This window comes from Sapajus apella, unplaced genomic scaffold (genome assembly GCF_009761245.1).
Source record: "Sapajus apella isolate SASKATOON/1434 unplaced genomic scaffold, GSC_monkey_1.0 scaffold2, whole genome shotgun sequence".
Lineage (NCBI taxonomy): Eukaryota > Metazoa > Chordata > Mammalia > Primates > Cebidae > Sapajus > Sapajus apella.
In genome coordinates, this window is record NW_022436942.1 from 21650020 (window position 1) to 21672955 (window position 22936).

The 22936-nt window shown below is 36.6% G+C and overlaps 1 long non-coding RNA gene across 1 annotated transcript; it reads right to left on the reverse strand.

Annotated features, from left to right (window-relative positions):
- Positions 1 to 1234: 1234 nt before the first annotated feature.
- LOC116560329 lies at positions 1235 to 22577 on the reverse strand. Its single transcript, XR_004272918.1, has 3 exons — positions 22567 to 22577; positions 20706 to 20708; positions 1235 to 1339 (listed from the first exon to the last, which is right to left on the reverse strand). It is a non-coding gene; the product is annotated as an uncharacterized LOC116560329 (long non-coding RNA).
- Positions 22578 to 22936: the final 359 nt, after the last annotated feature.

The following is a 22936-nucleotide window of genomic DNA, read 5'->3' on the forward strand; positions in this document are numbered from 1 at the left end:
AGTAAATTTGAGCTTACTGACAACTTGAATTTCCTCTTCCATGATTTACATGTTCTAATCTTTTTATCTGTTGTATTTCCTGTATTTGTTCCTTTCAGGATTCTGAGTATATAAGAAATATTAACATATTATCTTTTATAAAAATTAAAGTTTTCCAATCTAATACCTTTTAATTTTATTCGCAATATATGATTAGAGCAAAATTAAGTGGAACTATCATTTTCCTTATAATTTCTACATTAAACAATTTGAAAAACACACAACTGGGTCATCTTATAACTGTGATAACTTAATATACCTCCATACAATTCATATCTATTATTAATCCCCAGATTTACTCTAGGATCACAAACCTGCCCCTAGTCATTACTGCACACTCTAATTTAGAGCATATCACAAAGGGAGATAGGCTCTTAGAGAAAGCAGCACAGAAACCCCAACCTGAAGAGAGGTCTTCAAGAAGCATCAGGGACTTGGTTCAAAACCAGACCCCTCACTCCTCACCAAACACCACAGAGAATTTGTAGGAACCTGCAGCAGCCCTAGCCTGAGATCAGCAAGGACATATAGCTGAGTTTCAACAAAACAAGAATTAACTAAGTATAGATTAACAATGGGTTCAGATACTGAGCTTATTAAAAAAAAAAAAAAAAAAAGAATTGAGGTGAAAGGAAGTCCCAGGATGTTGGGAGGTAAAATAGGATTTGCTGTTAGGACCAAAGGTAAGATCTCATTCTGTGCTCACATCAAGGTAGCTGAGGCATACACAGGGCAGTGCAGTGACTGTCTAGCATTAGAAATCTGAATGTGTGCCCCAAGCATGATTATGTAGACATAGCACGTTTCTTCTATGCATGACCTGTTACTTCTGTCATACATTATTACCATTCAATCTCAAATTAAATACATTTTCAGGCAAGCTTCCATGGCTTCCAAACTAAAGTAATCCCTAAAGTTACCATTACATGATTTGATTCTGTTCATATCATAATACCCATCATTGCCTGATATTTGCTTGTCTCTTTCTTTCTTTGCTCTTTGCATTTTGTTTATGGAGTTTCACTCTTGTCACTCAGGCTGTAGTGCAATGGCACAATTTCAGCTCACTACAACCTTCACCTCCCAGGTTCAAGTGATTCTCCAGCCTCAGCCTCCCCAGTAGCTGGGATTACAGACATGTGCCACCACAACCAGCTAATTTTGCATTTTTAGTAGAGATGAGGTTTCACCATGTTGGTCAGGCTAGTTTTGAACTACTAACCTCAGGTGATCCACCTGCCTTAGCCTCCCAAAGTGTTGGGATTACAGGCGTTGAGGCACCGTGCCCGGTCTTTCTTTGCTCTTTGCTTGTCGGTTTTCTGCCTCCCTCACAGTAAATAAGCTCTGAAAGAGAGAGAAAAAGAGATTCCTTTGCTTAACACTATTTCACAATACTTAGGGGAGTGCCAAGCACTTGATAAGTTCTTGATACATGAGAGTTAACTAGAGGAAAAGAAAAAAGAAAGGAAGTAGAAGGAAGGAAAGCAGACAGGCTGAAAGAAGCAAGACAAATTCATATGTATGATAAGCATAAGATTAAAAGGGATGGCTTTTCATAAAATATTGGGGAAGGAGCACAGGCCCTATGAAAAATAAGGACTAAGCAGGATGTGGATAACATCTTGGAAAGTAGAACCTCAGGCTGTGAAAGGGTAGGCAAGTAGGGAAACCATAAACAGGATTAACTAAATAAAACTCAAAGAGTATTTAGGTACAGGAAGGTTTTATTGCCTGGAAACTCGTACAGTCCCAGAAATCTGGAAATACACTATTACACAGGAAAAACAGCATGCACCTAAAGCTGAAAGTACAAGTTCCTCACACAAGTAAGCATAGTCATTATTCAGTCATCCTAACAAACCTCACAAGGACTTCCTATGATGAAAACCAAGGGATGTTCTTTCCAGAGTTCTGTGAGTCCTGATTCATTATTCTACCACCAGGAAAGACCTCTCCTATACACAAATTCTCTCCACCACTGGTTCTTTGTAATTAAGTAAAAGAACATCCAACCTTTCTCCTATTTGTCATTCTTTCCCCAGTCTTGACTCATCCCACTCACTGCTATATACCCATTTCCCATCATTGCCCTGTCTTGCTCCCACTAATGTTGAAAGGCTGCCCCAAGCTGGAAATCCCCGAACAAACCACAAAATACTCTCTCATGAAGTGAAACAATCAGAAGAGTAATATTTCCAACTATTAGTGAAACTGGAGAGTTCCCTGATCCCTTTTGCAGGACATGTGACAGGGGTATGCCTTGCTCCTTCAGTTGCCCTGCCACTCAAACCCCTAGGAGGAACATGCAGACTGGCAGGCGCAGGCCATGGGGAGCTGTTTTGGGATCTGGCCCCATGGCAGCATCTAGAGGTGGGTGTCTGTGACTCTCGAAGTTCAGCTGGGCATGTGTTACAGTGTGCTTTTTCAGCTTTGCCATCTGCAGATGGCTTGTGTTAACCAGCTCAATGGACCCTCTGCCTCTGGCAAGCAGAAAGCCAGTGTGACCATTTTCTGTATCCCAAGCTCTCGCTCAGTGTACCAGAAAAATTGGATCACATATGAGCTCAAAGGATAAGTGCAAGGTTTCAATGAATGGTGAAGGTGGCTCCCAGGGACATGGATGGTGAGCTGAAGGGGAGGATGGAGTGGGAAGGTAGTCTTCCCTGGAGTCAGGCCACCCAGCAGCCAGACTCTTCTCTGCCTGTCCCCATAATTCTCCTCAGCATTCAGATGTCCCTTCTGTCTTTCTCTGTCGTGGTTCCACTGTCACTGCTCTGCTGGTCTACTGGTGTGTGCTGGTGTCTATTGGTCTGTTCCTCTGCTCCTCTCAACATTCGATTGCTTTTGTCTGTGCCCATTAAGGTCTCAGGCTGATATGGGCACAAGATGAGGGATGTGATGGGCCAGAGTGGACCTGGAAAATGAAACATTTGGGGGTGAAACCAGAAGTGCCTATTCTCACTTAGGTCAATGGGCACAGCCCCAAGGGTGGAGCCCTTGCCAGGGACCCTGCTGTTCTCTATCCAGCACTTCCCTGATCCCCTCCTGTATCATTAACCCTTCACTTTTCTTCTGTCTTTCAGAGGACTATCACACTGTTTCTTCCTCCATTATTTGTTGCATTCTTTTCCTTTTTCTGAATTTGCGGCTCTTCCTCTTTCTCTCTAAATGTCTCTCTGTCTCTCTGAATGTCTTTCTCATACTCGGTCTACCTATCAGTCAGATCATCCTTTACCCCATCTCAAGCTTTGCTAACATGTTGCCTTTGTTTTATTTAAATAAATTTGTAGACTGTGCAACATTCGCAGGCTTCCACAATTCTCTATATGGAAATCTGAAGATAATTACAGTCTGCGAATCTTCTCCCTAACACCTTGGAGAAATATCCTTTCAAATGCAATGTCAGCCTCACCTTAAAATACTTAAGAGAGCCTCCTTCTTTCTCCCCCTTACTTCTTTCTACCGTCACACTTACCCTGTCAGTCTTTGACCATCACTTTACCCTTCTGGGCATTGACAACACTTGCAAGTCTCCTTCCTGACACTTTGTAGCACTACCATTCAAACAGGGTGCCAGACTGACCTTGATACACTGAAGAGAGACTCTTCCTCCAGCTAACCTCCGTCTCCCCTAACACTTGCCTTGTCAGTCTTCGACCATCACACTTGCTGGATGTTTACTTTGCACACTATGAAATATTTATTCAGAAACTTAGTCAAGTTTCTTGATCATTCTGCTGGTTTCTGCCTGGCACTGTTGTTGATTTATTCAGCACTCTTGCCAAAGAACGGATTATAGTCTTGGATAAAATAAACAGACTCTGGGGTGGTAAGAATTCATACCAAAACCTCAAGAACAGATCGTTTCCACAGCTATTACACAATACCCCTTATGTAGTGCTCTGGGTAGGAATGCGTAACCTAAATCAAATTGTGAGAAATCACCCAACAAATGAGGAATATTTTATTTATTTTAAAATGGGGGGTGAAAATGTATTCCTCAATTTACCAATGTCATAAAACATAAAAAGAGCTACAAAATTTTTTGCAGAATAAAGGAAACAAAAGAGACAAGGCAATTAAATGCAGTATATGATCTTGAACCTGTTTGTGTACTGGAGAAAAACAATTTTATAAGGAACCTCATCAGATCAAAAATAACATCAGAAACATGTTTAGAGGAGAAAAAAAAGGATTGCACCAATACTTTTTAACCAATATACTCTAGGTATGTAAGAGAATTTTGGTTAAAGCATACACTAAATATTTAGCAGTACAGAAATTATAACAGCAGAACTAGTCCTGTCTGGTTCACTTTGTTGGTAACAAGATGTAACCAAACGATGAGTTATTTTTTAGTGTCATGACCTTCAAGTTGCAGGTCACATAACATGAACAAGCCCAGATGAACCAAGTGGACCCTACTGGTAACCCCAAAGCCAGCTGGAACAAAAAAATCAACCACAAGCAGAATCTAAGTACTTGGTTTGAGGAATGGGGACCAAATTATTAAGTGAAGGCTGCCTTGTTTTGTTGCAATACAGACTTAAGAGACAGGAACCAATCCGATCATACCTTGTTGTATTTTCCTATCTGTCTCATTGTTATTCACTGCCTATAAAACCTGTCCCAAGACCACAGCTCAGGGAGACAAATTTGAGTGTTACCTCCTGTCTCCTTGCCAGTCAACTCACTGTAAAAGCTCCTCCTTTTCTCAAAAGCTAGTGCTAGTGCTTTTGAGAAAATGAGCCCATTATATGCAACGGGCTTCTATATGCATTGGGAAGAGAGCTCATTGCTCAGTAACTAAGTATACCCAATCCAAGTATCTGACTAAGAAGATGAACCATCTCCATTGTGTTACTACCTTGAGGCCATTATACTGAGGGAGTTCAAGCAAAGAAAGGCCATGTGTAGGCATTCTGGCCGACAGTCCCAGCTGAGCTCAACCTTAATGTCATCAGAGACTGAGTACAAGAAATACGACTAAAGGATCCTCCAAATGATTTCTGCCTCCGGGCATTTCAATAGTCCCAAGTGTTCCCAATACACAGTCAAGAAGAGATAAGACATTCTTTCAGTGCCCTACCCAGATTCTTCACCCACAATGTCTGTAGGTCTATTAAAATAGGTTTTGTAGAGTGTCATGATATTTTGCAGTGGTTTTTTTATGCAGAAATAAATGATCAAAATGAAATTTGGTGCCAAAATTGGGATGCTGTAATAACTAAAACATGTAGCTTTGGCTTTGGACAAAGGGAAGACAGAAGATGTAAAGACATGAGGAGGAAATTGTCCAACACCTGACAAGACTAAAGCTTTTTGTTGAGGGCTTAAAGAAAATGGAATAAGATGTTATTAAAGGCTAGGAGAAACTAGCAACACTTTTGCCTAAAGAAAGGTAAGATATAAAAACATACCCAGTGAACTGTTAGATCTAACAAGGAGATTTCCTGACAAAATGTCAAAAGTGTCATCAGTTTTTCTTTTAGGTGCACATCACAAGTAGAAAGAGATGAGATTTATAAAGGTGTTGTGCCAAGATCTCAGAAATTCAGTGTCACATAGTAGCTTTCATCTAGATCCTTAGGCTGTCTTAGGATATTGTGAATGTGTGTCATGGGTCATCCCTGTTAAATGTGAAGGCTTCTAGGAATCATAAGGGCATTGTTCCTCAAGAACCTCTTAGGGCATCAAAAAAATCTGTCTAGCAGACACCTTAATTTGCATCGCCATATATCTATCAAATAAATTAAATTCATAATACATTATCCCCCAATAAAAAATAAATCTGAGGCCCCAGGTAGCTTCCTCAAGACTTTCTACCTAAAATTTGAAAAGGAAAAAACGTTCATCTTATCTAAATTCTTCCCAAATGTTGAAAAATAAGATGAAAGACTTCTAATATGATTTTATGACACCAGTATATTCTTGATGCCAAAGGCTCAAAAAGATGTCATAAGAAAGAAAAATTATGAACCATTCATCACCATGACCATAAAAGCAAAATTTATAAACAATAAATTACCAAATCTGGTGATAAATAAAAAGGTTAAGACAAACATTATCTAATTCAATTTATTTCAAGAATCCAAGATAGGATCAATATTTGAAAATCAATGAATATCAGTGTATTAGTTTCCTATTTCTGCATAACAAATTACCACCAACTTAGTGCCTTCAAATGACACAGATGTATTATCTTACAGTTCTGGAGTTCAGAAATCTGAAATGGGTCTCACTAGGCCAAAGTCAAGGTATCAACAGGGTTGCATTCTTTCTGAAGGCCCTACAGAAGAATCCATTTTATTTCCCTCTACAGTTTCTTGAGGCTGCTCACATTACTTGCCTTGTGGGCCCTTTCTAAGCTCAGAGGCAGCAACGGTTGTTTGAGTTTTTCTCATTCTGTATGACCCCAACACTGACTTTCCTCTCTCGCTCTTCTACATTTAAAGGACCTTTGCAATTACACTGTGCCTACCTGAATAATCCAGGATAATTCCCTCATGATATGTTCAGCTAATTAACAACTTTAACTTCATCTACAACCTTAATCACACTTTTTCATACCACCTAACATAAGTGCAGGATTCAGGCATTAAAATGTGGGTCATCTTTGGGGCTCCAATATTCTGTCTATTAAAGTTAGTCATCTAATTCACAAAATCCTTAAAATCATAGGATTATCTTAATTGATGCAGAAAAGCATTTGATAAAATTTAATATCCATTCATTATTTTAAAGCTCTTACAAAAATATAAATAGAAAAGTATTGTCTTAATTAATAGCAAACATCGTACTAAAGACTGACGCTTCAAAAGCATTCTCCTGGGACAACAATGGTTACCATTTACAGCCCTGCATCACTTAATGATGGGAATACATCCTGAGAAATACATCACTAGGTGATTAGGTGATTTCATCATTGCACAAACATCTCAGACTGTACTTACACAAACCTAGATATTATAACCTAGTGCACACCTACGCTATGTAGTATAGCTTATTTCTCTTAAGCTGCAAACCTGTACAGCATGTTTCTACACTGAATACCATAGGTTATTGTGACACAATGAGAGTATCTGTGTATCTAACTGTACCTAAACATAGAAAAGATACAGTAAAAACATTGTATTATAATCTTATGGGACCACCATCCTATATATAATCTGTTATTGACCAAAGCATTGTTATATGTTTCATGACTGTATATTGATAATGTGCTAGAGATTCAAATAGGGCAATCAGGCAGGAAGTAGAAAAAGAGAAAAGATGAATAGAAAGAAAATTACGAAAAGGCAATTACTTACAGATAAAGCAGTTGTGTTAACAGAACATCTAAAATAATCTACAGAAAAACAATGAGAATTTAAAATCAACTGTAAGATGTTGGTCAAAGGATACAAAGTTTCAGTTAGACAGGAAGAATAAGTTCAAGGATCTACAAAAATGTACAAAATGGTGACTCTAAGAATGTATTATATACCTGAAAATTGATGAGAGTAAATTTTAAGGTTCTCATTACAAAACATGATAAATATGTGATGCAGTGCATATGCTAATTAACTTATTTAGCAATCCCCCAGTACACATTTCAAAATGTTTTATACACAATAAACATAAACAATTTTTGTCAATTAAAAGTAAATAAATTTTAAAAATAAAATTGACTGTAGCCATTTCCTATATTCAAGGTCAGTATAAAAAACTAAATTGTATTTATATATATTATATATACAGCAAACAACTAGAATTTTTAATGATACAATTTACACTAACAGTAATGTAGCCAAGTAAATAGTAATAAATACAGATATGCAAAGCTTCTCTGCAGGAGCTATGCAAAATAAGAGGATGAATAAACTATAAATGAACAGGAAAACTCAATATTATAAGGATGTTGTTCTCTCCAAATTAATTTATAGATTCAAGGCAACTGCAATAAATTGTAGGGAATGTGTTTTTGGAAACCAATTAGTTGATCCTTTTCTACATTGAAATTCAAATCCACATATAGTCAAGATAATCTTGAAGAAAAATTGTAGAAATTGCTCTAATCTTTGTGTGGACTAATTAAAGCCTGTAACTGTAAAACTCCAAGAAGAAAACATAAGAGAAAACCTCCTGGATGTTGATAATGGTGATAATTTTTTGAATATGATACCAAAAGCACAGACAACAAAAACAAAAATAAGTGGGACTATATCAAACCAAAAAGCTTCTGCACGACAAAGGAAACAATCAACAACATGAAAGGAAACCTAGGGATTTATAAATCACATATCTGACAAAGGGTTAATATTCAAAATTGACAGCTAACAATGCTAATAGTAATCTAATTAAAAAGTAGGCAAAGGACCTGAGTAGACATTTTTTCAAAGAACACATACACTTAGCCAATAAGGATACAAAAAGGTGTTCAACATCATTCATTATCAGAAAAATGCAAATCAAACCACAACGTGATATTACCTCCTACCTAGTGGAATGGCTATTATTGAAAAGACAAAGTACAGCAGAGTTGCCGAGGATGTGGAGGAAAAGGAACATTTGTATACTGTGTGTAGGAATATAAATTGGTACAGCCATTAAGGAAAGCTGTCTGGCGGTGTCTCAAAAAATTAAAAATATAACTACCTATGACCCAGCAATACATCTATGTATAAACCCAAAGGAAATCAGCATCTTACAGAGGTATCTGTGCTCCTTCATGTGCTGATTGCAGCATCATTCTACAACAGCTAAGATATGAAAAACAATCTAAGTGTAGGTTAATAATGAATAAAGAAATTCTTAGACAGATAGATAACACTCTTTGTATGTATAGCTAACTTACTATGTACATATATAATACATATAATACATACATAGTAAGTTATCTATACATATATATAATTATATATGTACGTATATAATACACACATAGTAAGTGTGTATTATAAAGTACATATAGTACGTATGTATTATACAAATGTATAGATAACTATCCTGGAACCTTGCTAGTTGCTACTAGTGGAACACTGCAGGTGTGAGGCCTGCTTTGCCAAATACGTGGGAGCTGGGTGGGGTTTACTGCCACCTGCTACTCCCCACTCCCCATGTGGATTCTTCTGTGTGGCAGAGGCAGCTGTGCTCCTCCCTGGAATATTATGCCAGTGGCCAAGGAACTGCCCTCCAACACCCACTGGGGTCACTGCTTACACCCACGTATGGATAGCCAGAGTGTGGGACTTGTCTGACCCAGCCATAACCTGGCTTTGCCCCTCCACCGACCCTGCTAGTTTAACACAAAGGACAGAGACTTGTGGAAACTTTATGACCCCACTCATTGCCTGAGACACCTGAGTACTTCCCTTGGGTCATATAAGGAAAGCACCAATCCCACTGCTACCACCACAGCTGGTGATCTTTTGCAAGTGCCACCGCCTGGCTAGAGGCCAACAGACAGGGTCCATTACAGCATCTGCAGGTAGAATAATACAGCATTCTGGAAGGAAACTTATTCATATCATCAGCTATCACCATTGTCTGTATCACTCTGGCTAAGCCAGAGATCCTGAGTCTGTCCACATGACCAGTTTATTACTACTACAGCTGGTATTTGAGAAAGCCAACACACTAAAGCTATTTATAGCCAAGGAATTTCACAGACTCTACATCACCCCTCTGCCACTGCCATCAGAACTGGTCCTGGTACCTGCTTCTTGGAGACTTGAGGACATATCACATCACTGGATCCCTTGCAGACATTCCGTACCACCAGCCTGGGGTGTGGCAGCCCCACTGGGCAGCTAGACCCAGAGGAGCAGTCGCATTCACAGTAGTTTGACACTCAAGGACTCTTACTTCTAGGGGAAGGGGGAATTTACCACATCGAGGGAGTACCGGGTAGGACAAAATAATCCAGATGGCAGGCCTGGAGTCTCAGAGCTTTCTGATTGTGGGAAGTGACTCTAAGCAAAGGCGCAGGTGCAGTGCAGGGCTTACAAAAGAAAGTCTGCAGCTCTACCACAACAGTCAGACAGCCCTGGTGCTCAGGGAGTGTTTGCCCACCACTGCTGATATAGCTGGAGCTTCTCCCATGGTAGCTAGGCATGGGTGCACCTGTACACAGCCTTTCTGGGACACTTCAGGGTGACTACATCCCCACACAAGGAGCACCCTCCAGGTTCAGGCTGATGTTCTCTACATGGAACATCAGCATTCCTGAAGATGAAAAATGGTATCTGTCTGATCTAAATAGCTGAAACACTGGTCACGAGTGTGAGTGGGAGGCAAATCATTTTCCTGTGACTTGACAGGAGGATGAGATGGCTCCCTCCATACCCCCATGAAAAGAGTTCAGTGCATTTCACTGAGACCTCCCCTAGCTGCCTCTGTCAAGGCTGGGATCTCTGTCCACAATTGGGTATTGCATTTAGCCACTTGCTGTGGTCACAGCCAGCTGCTACCCATGGACACCTCCCACACTAGCCAGAAACCTGAACTGTCCAATCCAGTAAATAAAACACTGGGGGGGAAATTAATAAATAAGTGCATACCACTGGAGAATGAGATAAGCTTCAAGACACCTCCACCATTCCAATCCCACCTGCTCATACACCAAGCTTATTGCTATTACAACCAGCAACTGAGTAAGCCATTATACAAAGACTCTATAACCAAGGAATTCCTACAGAGTCTTCATCTCTGAAGGCATGCAGAGACAAATTAAGTTACAATAAACTTTAATGATAAGGTCACATCCTTAAGGGAAAATATTTTAAGAAAACCCAGTAAAATTAAAAATAAATTTTAAAATAATTAGAAGAAATAGCCTACCCAAATGAGAAGGAACCAGAAAAATAATTCTGGCGATATCCCAAATCAGGGTTCTGTAATCCATCCAGTAGATTGCATTACCTCTCCAGCAATGAATCCAGCCCAATTTGAAATCTTTGAGATGCCAGATAAAGAATTCAAAAGGTTGATTATGAAGTTGCTCAAGGAGATACAAGAGAAAGGTGAAACCCAATATAAATAACTTTAAAAAACAATTCAGGATAATAATGAAAATTTTGCTAAAGAGTTAGATATTTTAAAGAAAACAAAATCAGAACTTCTGGAAATGAAAGATACATTTAGGGGATTACAAAATGCAATGGTAGGTTTTAACAATAGGCTAGACCAACTAGAAGAAAGAATTTTGGAATTCAAAGACAAGACTTTTGAATTAACTCAATCAGAAAAAACAATAAAGGAAAAACAATATAAAGAAATGAACAACAGCTCCAAGAAATATGGTATTATGTAAAACAGCCAAACCTAAGGATCGTTTGTGCCTCTGAGGGAGAAGAAAAAGCAAAAAGTTCCAAAAACTTATTTGAGATAGTACTTGAAGAAAGCTTCCCTGGCCTTGTGAGCAATTTAGTCATACAAATATAAGAAGCTCAAAGAACACCTGGGGACTTCATGGCAAAAAAGACATCACCAAGACATGAAGTCACCAGGCCATCTAATGTCAATGTGAAGAAAGAAATTCTAAGAGCAGTGAGACAAAAGCATCAGATAACCTATAAAGGAAAACATACCAAACTAACAGCAGAATTCTCAGCAAAGACCCTACAAACCAGAAAGAATTAGGATCCTATCTCTAGCCTCCTTAAATGATATAACTGTCAGCAAAGTATTCTGTATCAAGCAAAACTATAAATGAAGGATAAATTGTCTTTTTCAGACAAGCAAATGCTGAGGGATTTTGTCACTACCAGACCAGTCCCGCAAGAAATGCTAAAAGGAGTTCCCAATCTTGAAACAAAAGATGGATATGCACCAGAATAGAATCCCTTGAAAGCACAAAACTCACATAGCCTATAAAACAATAATGCAATGACGATAACAAAGTATGGAGGTAGTAATCAACATGATGACTGAAACTACTACCTCATGTCTCAATATTAAGAAAGTATATGAATGTAATTGAATATAAATGGTCTAAATGCTCCACTTAAAAGATACAAATTGGCAGAATGTATTTAAAAATCACAAATCAAATATCTCCTGTCTTCAAGAGACTCACCTAACATATAAGGATTCTTACAGATGTGAGGTAAAGGGGTGGAAAAAGATATTCCACACAAATGGAAACCAAAAGCAAGAAGGAGTCGCTATTTTTATATCAGATGAAACAGACTTTAAAGCAACAATAGTAAAAAAAATTTAAAAGACCAAAAAAAGTCATTATATAATGATAAAAGGATCAATCCAACAAGAAAATATTACAGCCCTCAATATATTGCACCTAACTCTGGAGATCCTAGATTCATAAAACGGCGACTACTAAACCTAAGAAAAGAAATAGACACGCTGGGTGAGGTGGCTCACACCTTTAATCCCAGTACTTTGGGAGGCTGAGGCAGGCAGATCATGAGGTCAGGAGTTTGAGACCAGCCTGACCAACATGGTGAAACCCAAAATGAACCCTCAAGACTATATAAATACATGGAAATTAAATAATCTGCTCCTGAATGATTTTGGGGTTAACAATGAAATCAAGATAAAAAATTGAAAAATTCTTCAAAATGAATGATAATAGTTGCACAAGTTACAAAACCTCTGGCATATAGCAAAATCAGTGCTAAGAGGAACATTTACAATGCTATATGCCTATGTTAAAAAGTTCAAAAGATTACAAACTGACAGCCTAACATCACACTGCAAGAAACTAGAGAAACAGGAAAAAACAAACCCAAAACTAGCAGAAGAAAAGAAAGAACAAAGATCAGAGCAGAACTAAATGAAATTGAAACAAATAAATATGAAAAGATCAATGAAACAAAAAGTTGGTTCTTTGAAAAGATAAACAAAATTGAAAAACTATTAGCTAGAATAACCAAGAAAAGAGAGAAGATTCAAATAAGCTCAATTAGACATGAAAATTGAGACATTACAACCAACAACACAGTAATACAAAAGATAATTTAAGATTATTATGAATACCTCTATGCACACAAATTAGAAAATCTAGAAGAAATGGATAAATTTCCAGAAACATACAATCCTCCTAACTTAAATCAGGAGGAAATAGAAATCCTGAACAAACTAATAACAAACAAGCAATTAGACTGAATTAGTACTTTAAAAGTTGCCAACAACAACTACAAAAAAGCCTATGGCCAGACAGCTTCACGGCCAAATTGTACCAGACCTTCAAAGAAGAATTGATACCAGTCTTACTGAAACTATTCCAAAAGGTTGAGAAAGAAGCAATTCTCCCTAACTTATTCTATGAAACCAGTATCAAAGCATCAACAGGACATAACCAAAAAAAAAAAAGAAAAGAAAACTATAGACCAATGTCCTGGTGAACACAAATGCAAAAATTCTCAACAAAATACTAGCAACCTGAATCCAACAGCACATTAAAAAGATAATTCATCATCATCAAGCAGGTTTCATCCCAGGGATGCAGGGATGGTTTCACATATCCAAGTTAATAAATGTGGCAGAATTTATAAATAGGCAGAATTTAAAACATGATTATCTGTGATCATCTGTGAAAAACTGGAGGTATCACATTACCTAGATTACCAATGGACACAGTAAAAGCATTCAGTAAAATCCATTACCCCTTTATGATAACAACCCTCAACAAATTAGGCATAGAAGGAACATACTTCAAAATAATAAAAGCTATATATGACATCCACAACCAGCATTATACTGCATGGGGAAAAGTTGAAAGCATTCCTTCTATGATCTGGAACAAGACAAGGATGCCCACTTTCACCACTTCTGTTCAACAAAGCACTGGAAGTCCAAGTCAGAGCAATCAGGCAAAAGAACATCCACAATGGAAAAGAGGAAGTCAAACTGTCTCTGTTTGCCAATGATATGACTATCTACTTAGAAACCCCTAAAGACTCTTCCAAAAGACTAACAGATTTGATAAATGAATTCAACAGTCTCAGGTTACAAAACCAGTGTATGCAAATCAGTAGCACTGCTATACGCCTACAATGACCAAGCTGAGGATAAAATCAAGAACTCAATCCCTTTTACAATAGCTGCAAAAAAACAAAATACCTAGGAATATACTTAAACAAGGTGAAAGAGCTCTACAAAGGGAACTGCAAAACGTTTCTGAAAGATATCATAGATAACACAAATAAATGGAAATAAATCACATGTTCATGGATGGGAAGAATCAATGTCATGAAAATGATCATACTTCCCAAAGCATTCTACAGACTCAGTGCAAGTTCTGTCAAGATACAACATTATTTTTCATAGTATTAGAAAATATTATTTTTAAATTCATATGAAATCAAAAAAGATCCCAAATAGCCAAAGCAATCCTAAGCAAAAAGAACAAAACTGGAGGCATCACATTACCCAAGTTTTCAAATTATACTACAAAGCTATAGGAACCAAATCAGCGTGGTACTGGTACAAAAACAGACATGTAGACCAATGGAACAAGTTAGAGAACTCAGAAATAAAACTTCACACCTACAACCATTTGATCTTTGAAAAAACTGACAATAACGAGCAATAGGGAAAGGACTCCTCATTCAATAAATGGTGCTGGGAGAACTGGATAGGCATATGTAGAGGAATGGAACTGGATCTCTATCTCTTATCATATGTAAAAAGTAACTGAAGATGGATTAAAAGCTTAAATTTAAGACCTGAAACCATAAAAATTCTAGAAGAAAACAAATGAAAAAACTCTTTTGGACACTGGCTTAGACAACAAATTTATGATTTAGACCCCCCAAAGCAAATGTAACAAAAACAAACATTAATCAATGGGACCTAATTAAACTAAAAAGGTTCCACACAGCAAAAGAAATAGTCATCAGCATAAACAGACAGCCCACAGAATGGGAGAAAATATTTGCAAACCATACATTTGACAAAGGGCTAATATCCAGAACATATAAGAAACTCAAACAAATCCGCAAGTTAAAAACAAATAATCCCATCAAAAAGTGGGCACATGACACGAATAGACACTCCTCAAAAGAAGATATACAAATGGCTAACAAATATATGAAAAAATGCTCAACACTGTTAATCATCAGGGAAATGCAAATTAAAACTAAAATGAGACACCACATTACCCCAGCCAAAATGGCCATTATTAAAAAGTCAAAAAACAATAGATGTTGGTGTGGAGGTGATGCAGAAAGAATGCTTATATACTGCTGATGGAATGTAAATTAGTACAACCTCTATGGAAAACAATACAGACAGTTCTCAAAGATCAAAAAAGTAGATCTACTATTTGCTCCCACAATCTCACTACTGGCTATCTATCCAAAGGAAAAGAAGTCATTATATAAAAAAAAAAAAAGAAAAAACAAAAAGAAAACACCTGTGTGTATATGTTTATTTTAGCAGAATTCACCATTGCAAAGATATGGAATCAACCTAAGTGTCCATCAATGAATAAGGGAATAAAGAAAATGTGGTATATATACACCATGGAATACTACTCAGCCATAAAAGAGGATACAGCAACTAGCAACTTGGATGGGGCTAGAAGCCATTATTCTAAGGGAAATAACTCAAGAATGAAAAATAAAATACTGTATGTTTTCACTTCTAACTGGAAGCTAAACTATCCGTATGCAAAGGCATACAAAGTGGCATAATGGACATTGGAAAATGAGAATTGGAGGAGAGAGGAAGGAAGGTGAGGGACAAAAACCTACATATTGGGTACAATGTACACTGCTCAGGTGACAGGTTCACTAAAATCTCAGACTTTACCATTCTACAATTCATCCATGAAACCAAAAACCACTTTTACCCCCAAAATTATTGAAATAAAATATTTATTTCTTTATTTATTTTTAAGTGTACAAAATTTCAATCATGTAGAATGAATAAATTCTAGAGATATACAGCTAGGTCACTATAGTTAATGATACTGTATTGTACACTTGAAATTCGCTAAGAGAGTAGATTTTAAGTGTTCTCACCACAAAAAAAGGTAATTATGCAAAGAGAATGATATGCTAATTAGTTTGATTGTGGTAATAACTTCGCTGTGTATATCAAAACATTACAATGTTCATTTTAAATATACAAAACTTTAAAGATGAATTTGAAAAATAAAATACAATAAAATTACACCAATGAAACAGTGTGGCTTGTGATGAGGATTTACAATTATATTATGAAAAAAAACAGAGAGACCAGAAGCAAATTCACAAATACATAGTGACTGAATTTTAAAATAAAGTGAAGAAAAGATAGATTGTTTAAAAACACTCATAGGTAAATTTGAGATTCATACAGAAGACAATAAATACTAACCACCACTTCACTCAATACACTAAAATAAATTCCAAATAAATAATTTATTATTCAGATAATTATCTAAATAATAAATGTAACAGTAAAACTTCTAAAAGAGAATATAGAAAAATAAGTTCATGGAGTTTATGCAAATATTTCTTATATGGAACAAAATCAAAGTACTAACCCTGAAGAAATAGATTGATGAGTTAAATTACAACAAATATAAAAGCACTTATATCCAAAGCACTATTCAAGCCACACATTTAGAGAGTATAGTTATAACGCATGTAATTAACAATGAACTGTTGAGCAGACTATTTATTTTTAATTCCTTAGAAAAATATAATCCAATATAACCATTGGAAAAAAGTTTTGAATACGACTTCAGAAAAGAGGATATCTTTATGACCAACAAATTCATGAAAATATGCTCTAATTTGTTAGACATAAGAAAAAAAATTATCATGAGTGAACTCCTATTCACAATTGCCATGAAGAGAGTAAAATACCTAGGAATACAACTAACAAAGGATGTGAAGGACCTCTTCAAGGAAAAATACAAACCACTGCTCAAGGAAATAAGAGAGGACACAAACAGATGGAAAAACATTCCATGCTTATGGTTAAGAAGAATCAGTATCGTGAAAATGGCCATACTGCCCAAAGTAATTTATAGATTTGAGGCTATCCCCATCAAGCTACCATCGACCTTCTTCACAGAACTGGAAAAAAACACCTTAAACTTCATATGGAACCCAAAAAGAACCCGCATAGCCAAGACATTCCTAAGCAAAAGAGGGCAGAATGCTACCTGACTTCACACTATACTACATGGTGCTGGTACCAAAACAGAGATATAGACCAATGGAACAGAACAGAGGCCTCGGAAGTAATGCCACACATCTACAACCATCTGATCTTTGACAAACATGACAAAAACAGGCAATGGGGAAAGGATTCCCTGTCTAATAAATGGTGTTGGGAAAACTGGCTAGCCATGTGAGGAAAACTGAAACTGGACTCTTCCTTACACCTTATACAAAAATTAACTCCAGATGGATTAAAGATTTAGACATAAAACCTAACACCATAAAAACCCTAGAAGAAACCCTAGGCAATGCCATTCAGGACATAGGCATAAGCAAGGACTTCATGACTAAAACACCAAAAGCAATGGCAACAAAAGCCAAAATGGAAAAATGGGACCTAATTAAACTTAAGAGCTTCTGCATAGTTAAAGAAACAAGCATTAGAGTGAACTGACAACCAACAGAATGGGGAAAAGATTTTGCAATCTACCCATCTGACAAAGGGCTAATATCCACAATCTACAAAGAACTAAACTTTACAAGAAAAAAACCAAACAACCCCATCAAAAAGTGGATGAAGGATATGAACAGACACTTTGCAAAAGAAGACATTTATGCAGCCAACAAACATATGAAAAAATGCTCATCATTGGTCATTAGAGAAATGCAAATCAAAACCACATTGAGATACCATCTCATGCCAGTTAGAATGGTGATCATTAAAAAATATGGAGACAACAGATGCCAGAGAGGATGTGGAGAAATAGGAATGTTTTTACACTGTTGGTGAGGGTGTAAATTAGTTTAACCATCATGGAGGACAGTGTGGTGATTTCTCAAGGATCTAGAAATAGAAATACCATTTGACCCAGCAATCGCATTACTGGGTATATACCCAAAGGATTATAAATCAATCTATTATAAAGACACATGCACGTGTATGTTCATTGTGGCACTGTTCACAACAGAAAAGACCTGCAACCAACCCAAATGCCCATCAATGATAGACTGGATAAAGAAAATGTGGCACATATACATCATGGAATACTATGCAGCCATAAAAAAGGATGAGTTCGTGTCCTTTGCAGGGACATGGATGAATCTGGAAACCATTATTCTCAGCAAACTGACAGACCAGAAAACCAAACACCACATGTTCTCACTCATAGGTGGGTATTGAACAGTGAGAACACATGGACACAGGAAGGGGAACATCACACACTGGGGTCTGTTGGGAGGTGGGAGGGTAGGGAAGGGATAGCAGGGGGTGGGGAGATTGGGGAGGGATAACATTGGGAGAAATACCTAATGTAGGTGACAGGGGGATGGAGGCAGCAAACTACCATGGCCTGTGTATACCTATGTAACAATCCTGCAAGATCTGCACATGTACCACAGAACTTAAAGTATAATAAAAATATATTTTAAAAAAAGAAAATAAACAATTAGCACTATGCATTATCAGATGGGTTGAAATATTATGGACTGAAAATACCAAGTATTGGAAACGTATGTAGAACTGTAAAGATATGTGAATCTCATCTATACAAAAAAGCTAGAAAATATTACTGAAAGTAAATAAAAGGAAAAATTAATGAAGAAATACAACACTTGCATAGATTAGAAAATTCCAATTCTCCTTATATAAGTCTATATATTCCATGCAAAACTCATCAAAATTTCAAAAGGTTGGATGTGTGTGTAGGTGAATATGAATACACCCACAAAAGAATATGCTTTATTAAAGCATACATAAAAAGCCAAGGAAAAAGGACCAGAATGGCCAGGATCGCTCTAAGGAAAGTCAAATGAGCAGTTCTTACTCTCCTAGATATCAAAAATTAATATAAAGTTACAGTAACCAATATAATGCTATATTGGTACAGGAATTTAAAAAGACAAACATAATATGAATCCAGGTTAAAGCTCTGATGATAGTTCACTTAATAAAAAAAAAAAAAAACTTGCTTATCTTGTGATATACAAAGTTGAAAATCATAACTGGAATTATAACTGATCACTTTATACCAAGACATACTAAATTTCTAGAACTTTTATATGATTTCTTGAAAATGGCATTTTACCCATACAAATGTAACCTAGGGAAGGTTAAGCATCACTTGTTTGACACATTTTCATTCAACTTAACATATCAAATAAACTAAATTATTTTTACCAGTTTCCTTCACAAAATGAAAAAAAATCCACATCTTGGATATTTTTCAGGGATCGTCTGTAATATCTCAGTCAGTGATATTTTTCAGTGTCGTCTGTGATAGCTCTAACAATCCCCATAAGTAATCTGATTGTTAGAGATTGTCAAAATGTCAAAAGGTTTAAATACACGAATAAGCAGGATCACAAGCCTTTTCCACAAGCCTTCTGCGACTTCCTGTATCCTTAAGTTTTTGCTCTATATTTTTCTTCTTCCTCACTCTGGAACAACTAGTCATCTAACTTTAGGATAAATTTACTCTCTTTTTCCCTTAACAAAAACACATCCTTCATACCTCATATCTTTCCTTATCAAAGATATATCCTATTTTCCCTGAAAACTTCTGATGCAGAATTGTTTTCCTAATTATTGTCACATATTAATTGTAATTTTTAACCATTAGTAAGCTTTCTTTTATAGAGAAAATTAGGTAGATAATTGTGAATTGCCTGTTACATAGCAGCATTCTGTAGCAAGCTTGCAAATGTGATGAATATACCATTTCACAATTTTTAGACACATATGCTTCCTCATAGTATAATTTTTCAATGTGGCAGAAATTAACAGACTCAAATATATTTAGTCTCTTTATACAGTATAAAAGCAAGATGCCAAAAATATATAAACTTAAACTTGTGCTCAGTAATTGTTTCAGTATGTTATCTTATTTGGAAATATCTAGATATTCCATAAATATGCATCATTTAACTTAGTATAACTTAAGGTTTCAAGTTACCAAAAAGAAACTATTTTCAGGTAGACTTATTGCAACATTGAGCAAAGTTAGTCATTATCTCAGGTTAATTCTCCCTCAATTATTTTAACCTTATATGACAATTAAACCCAAGTAGAATATAAATGTGTTTCTATTATACTTAATGTTGATAACCCAGAACACATAGCTGTTTTTACTAAATTAACAATATTAAACTAATCTTATTTACTAAAGACTTGCCCAAGTCATATGAACTTGAAAGACATTTGAATTAGTTTTTAAATTTCCTTGAGTTTTAGGGATATTTAATTTATATAAGCACTCATTTACCTCTAAGTCAATTTGCATAGAACCCCTCTAAGAAATTCCATAAATTAATTTGATAATACCATTTGGGGGGGTAGAAAAATATCACATAAACATAACATACATACAGAAATATACAGACTGTAGAGATTTTAGTGCTTTCACTTTAAAAGTCTAGCCATGAGTTAGTAATACAAAATTCTCTGTTTTATATAAAGTAATTGCTTCTCATCCTCCTCTACTTTATGTTTCTATCCAAATTGTGTTTCTGGAAAATAGGACAATTTAAGGATATCTGTTCACCAATATTTGTAGCAGAAATTTTTAAGACTTTCTTTGTTGTCTTAGGGAAGTTGTGGGCTAAAATTTAAGTAAGTTATTAGGAAGCTGTCTGTATGTATCCAACACCCACCTGAGTGGACAAAACATCCAGTTTGTTTCCAAATAGTTATTGTTTTTTTGTTTTCAGCCTCTAATCATTGCTTTTGGGGATCCCTCAATCTCTTAAGGAGAGCCCCCAATGGAGGCCTAGGGGTCTAAAGTTCAAGTGTCTGTTGGGAGCTGAGGGGTTGACATGGGAAATGAAAAGCCTGGCAGAATGAACAGAGCGATGAAGGTGGGAGAGTTAAAAGGGGGACATATCAAAGGATTCACGGGAGCTGAAGGGAAGATCAAAAGCGGTTAAAGAACAAAGGAAAAATGGGAAGGGAGAGGCCAGTGTGGGGAGATCACAAGTTTCCCAAAGAGGACAATGAAGTTTCAAATTATTCTCTGCAAATTTATGCCAACATGAAGGAGGTGGACAGATTGGTAGAGCATATAGTCAGTAGGAGTTCAAGAAGAGAGTTTCAGCCAACTGAGAATTTTCCATGAGAGAGACAGGATAAAATAGAGAGAACAGGGAGGCCTCACAAAGAGCCAAGAAAAATTTCCCACTCAAGACTGAGAGCCAGGAAGAAAAACTACCAACCCAGGAAGTCAGGGATCAATCATCACTCAAGACAGAGAGAAAGAGCCAGGAAGAGAGACTTCTAGCCCAGCAGGTACCTTTCAAGCAAAGAAGCCTAGGGCTCTAACCCACCTTGTTTTACCTGGGACTAACATAGTTTCTTGTAAATATCTGCTTATAGCCCAACTTCTTGCAAACAAAGAAACTTGGGCCTCTCATTCAGCTTCTGTTGCCCTGAGACTCTAATCCAGCTTTTGTAGTATACTCAGAATCTAAAGAATCAAAATCTGTCCTTAGCTTCAGTGAACTGTCATCCAGAGCAATGGTTCAGGGATCTGACTCACCAATGGATTCTTGATCAGTCATTTGGGATTGAAGACAAAGGATTCAAAGGTACACATGTAAGGTCCTGGATGAGAGGTCAGGGTACAATGATGATGACTCTGATTCTGAGTCACAGGAACCATGGCTGTTTAAAGAAGAAAATATTTATGGCATTTGTTAAAGCAGACTTTATTTCAAGGGGGAATATCATGACAAATGTATGTTTCATGGCAATGGGATTTTACAACATATAAAAAAGAAAGTACTTCCAATTCCAGCACATAACTGCTGGGGGGGAAAAAAACCAAGAAGATATACAATTACCAAATAAGACTTATTCCAGAAAACAAGGTTTCTTCAACACATGAAAAAGTCAATCAATGTAATGCACCATGTTAAAGGAATAAAGGACAAAAACCTCATGATCATCCCAATAACCACAGAAAAAGCATTTGACAAAACCTGTGCCCTTTATTGATTGAAACACACACACACACACACACACACACACACACACACACACACACACACAGAGGATAAGATAGACACAGATGGAAATTTCCTCAATCTGATAAAAAGACACCTACAAAAAAACCTACAACTAACGCCATAATGGTGACAGCTGGATGCTTTTCCCTTAATATCAGGAAAAAAACAAGAATGTCTCTTTTCACTCCTTCTATTTATTGCTTTGGAAGTCTAGTGAGGGCAATTACACAAGAAAAAAATAAAAGGTATCAAGATTGGAAAGAAATTAGTAAAGCTATCTTTACTTGCAGATGATATGACCTTGTATACATAAAATACTGAGGAGTCTACTAAAAAAAAAATAAAAAGTATTAGAACTAAGGAACTAGCCAGGCGTGGTGGCTCACACCTGTAATCCCAACACTTTGGGAGGCTGAGGCAGGCAGATCACTTGAGGCCAGGAACTTAAGACCAAGCTGGCCAACATGGTAAAACCCTATCTTTACTAAAAAATATATAAATTAGTCAGGTGTGATGGCACACACCTGTAACCCCAGCTACTGGGGAGGCTGAGGCAGGAGAATTGCTTGAACTCAGGAGGTGGAGATTGCAGTGAGCCAAGATTGTGCCACTGCACTCCAGTCTGGGCAACAGAATGAGACCCTATCTCAAAAATGACAACAATAAAAAAGAACAAATAAACTAGTTCAGCAATGTTTGAGGATAATAGAATAAATATTAATAAATCAGTTGCATTTGTAAACATCAGTAATGTACAATTCAAATGTGAAATTAAGAAAATAATTTCATTTATAATAGCA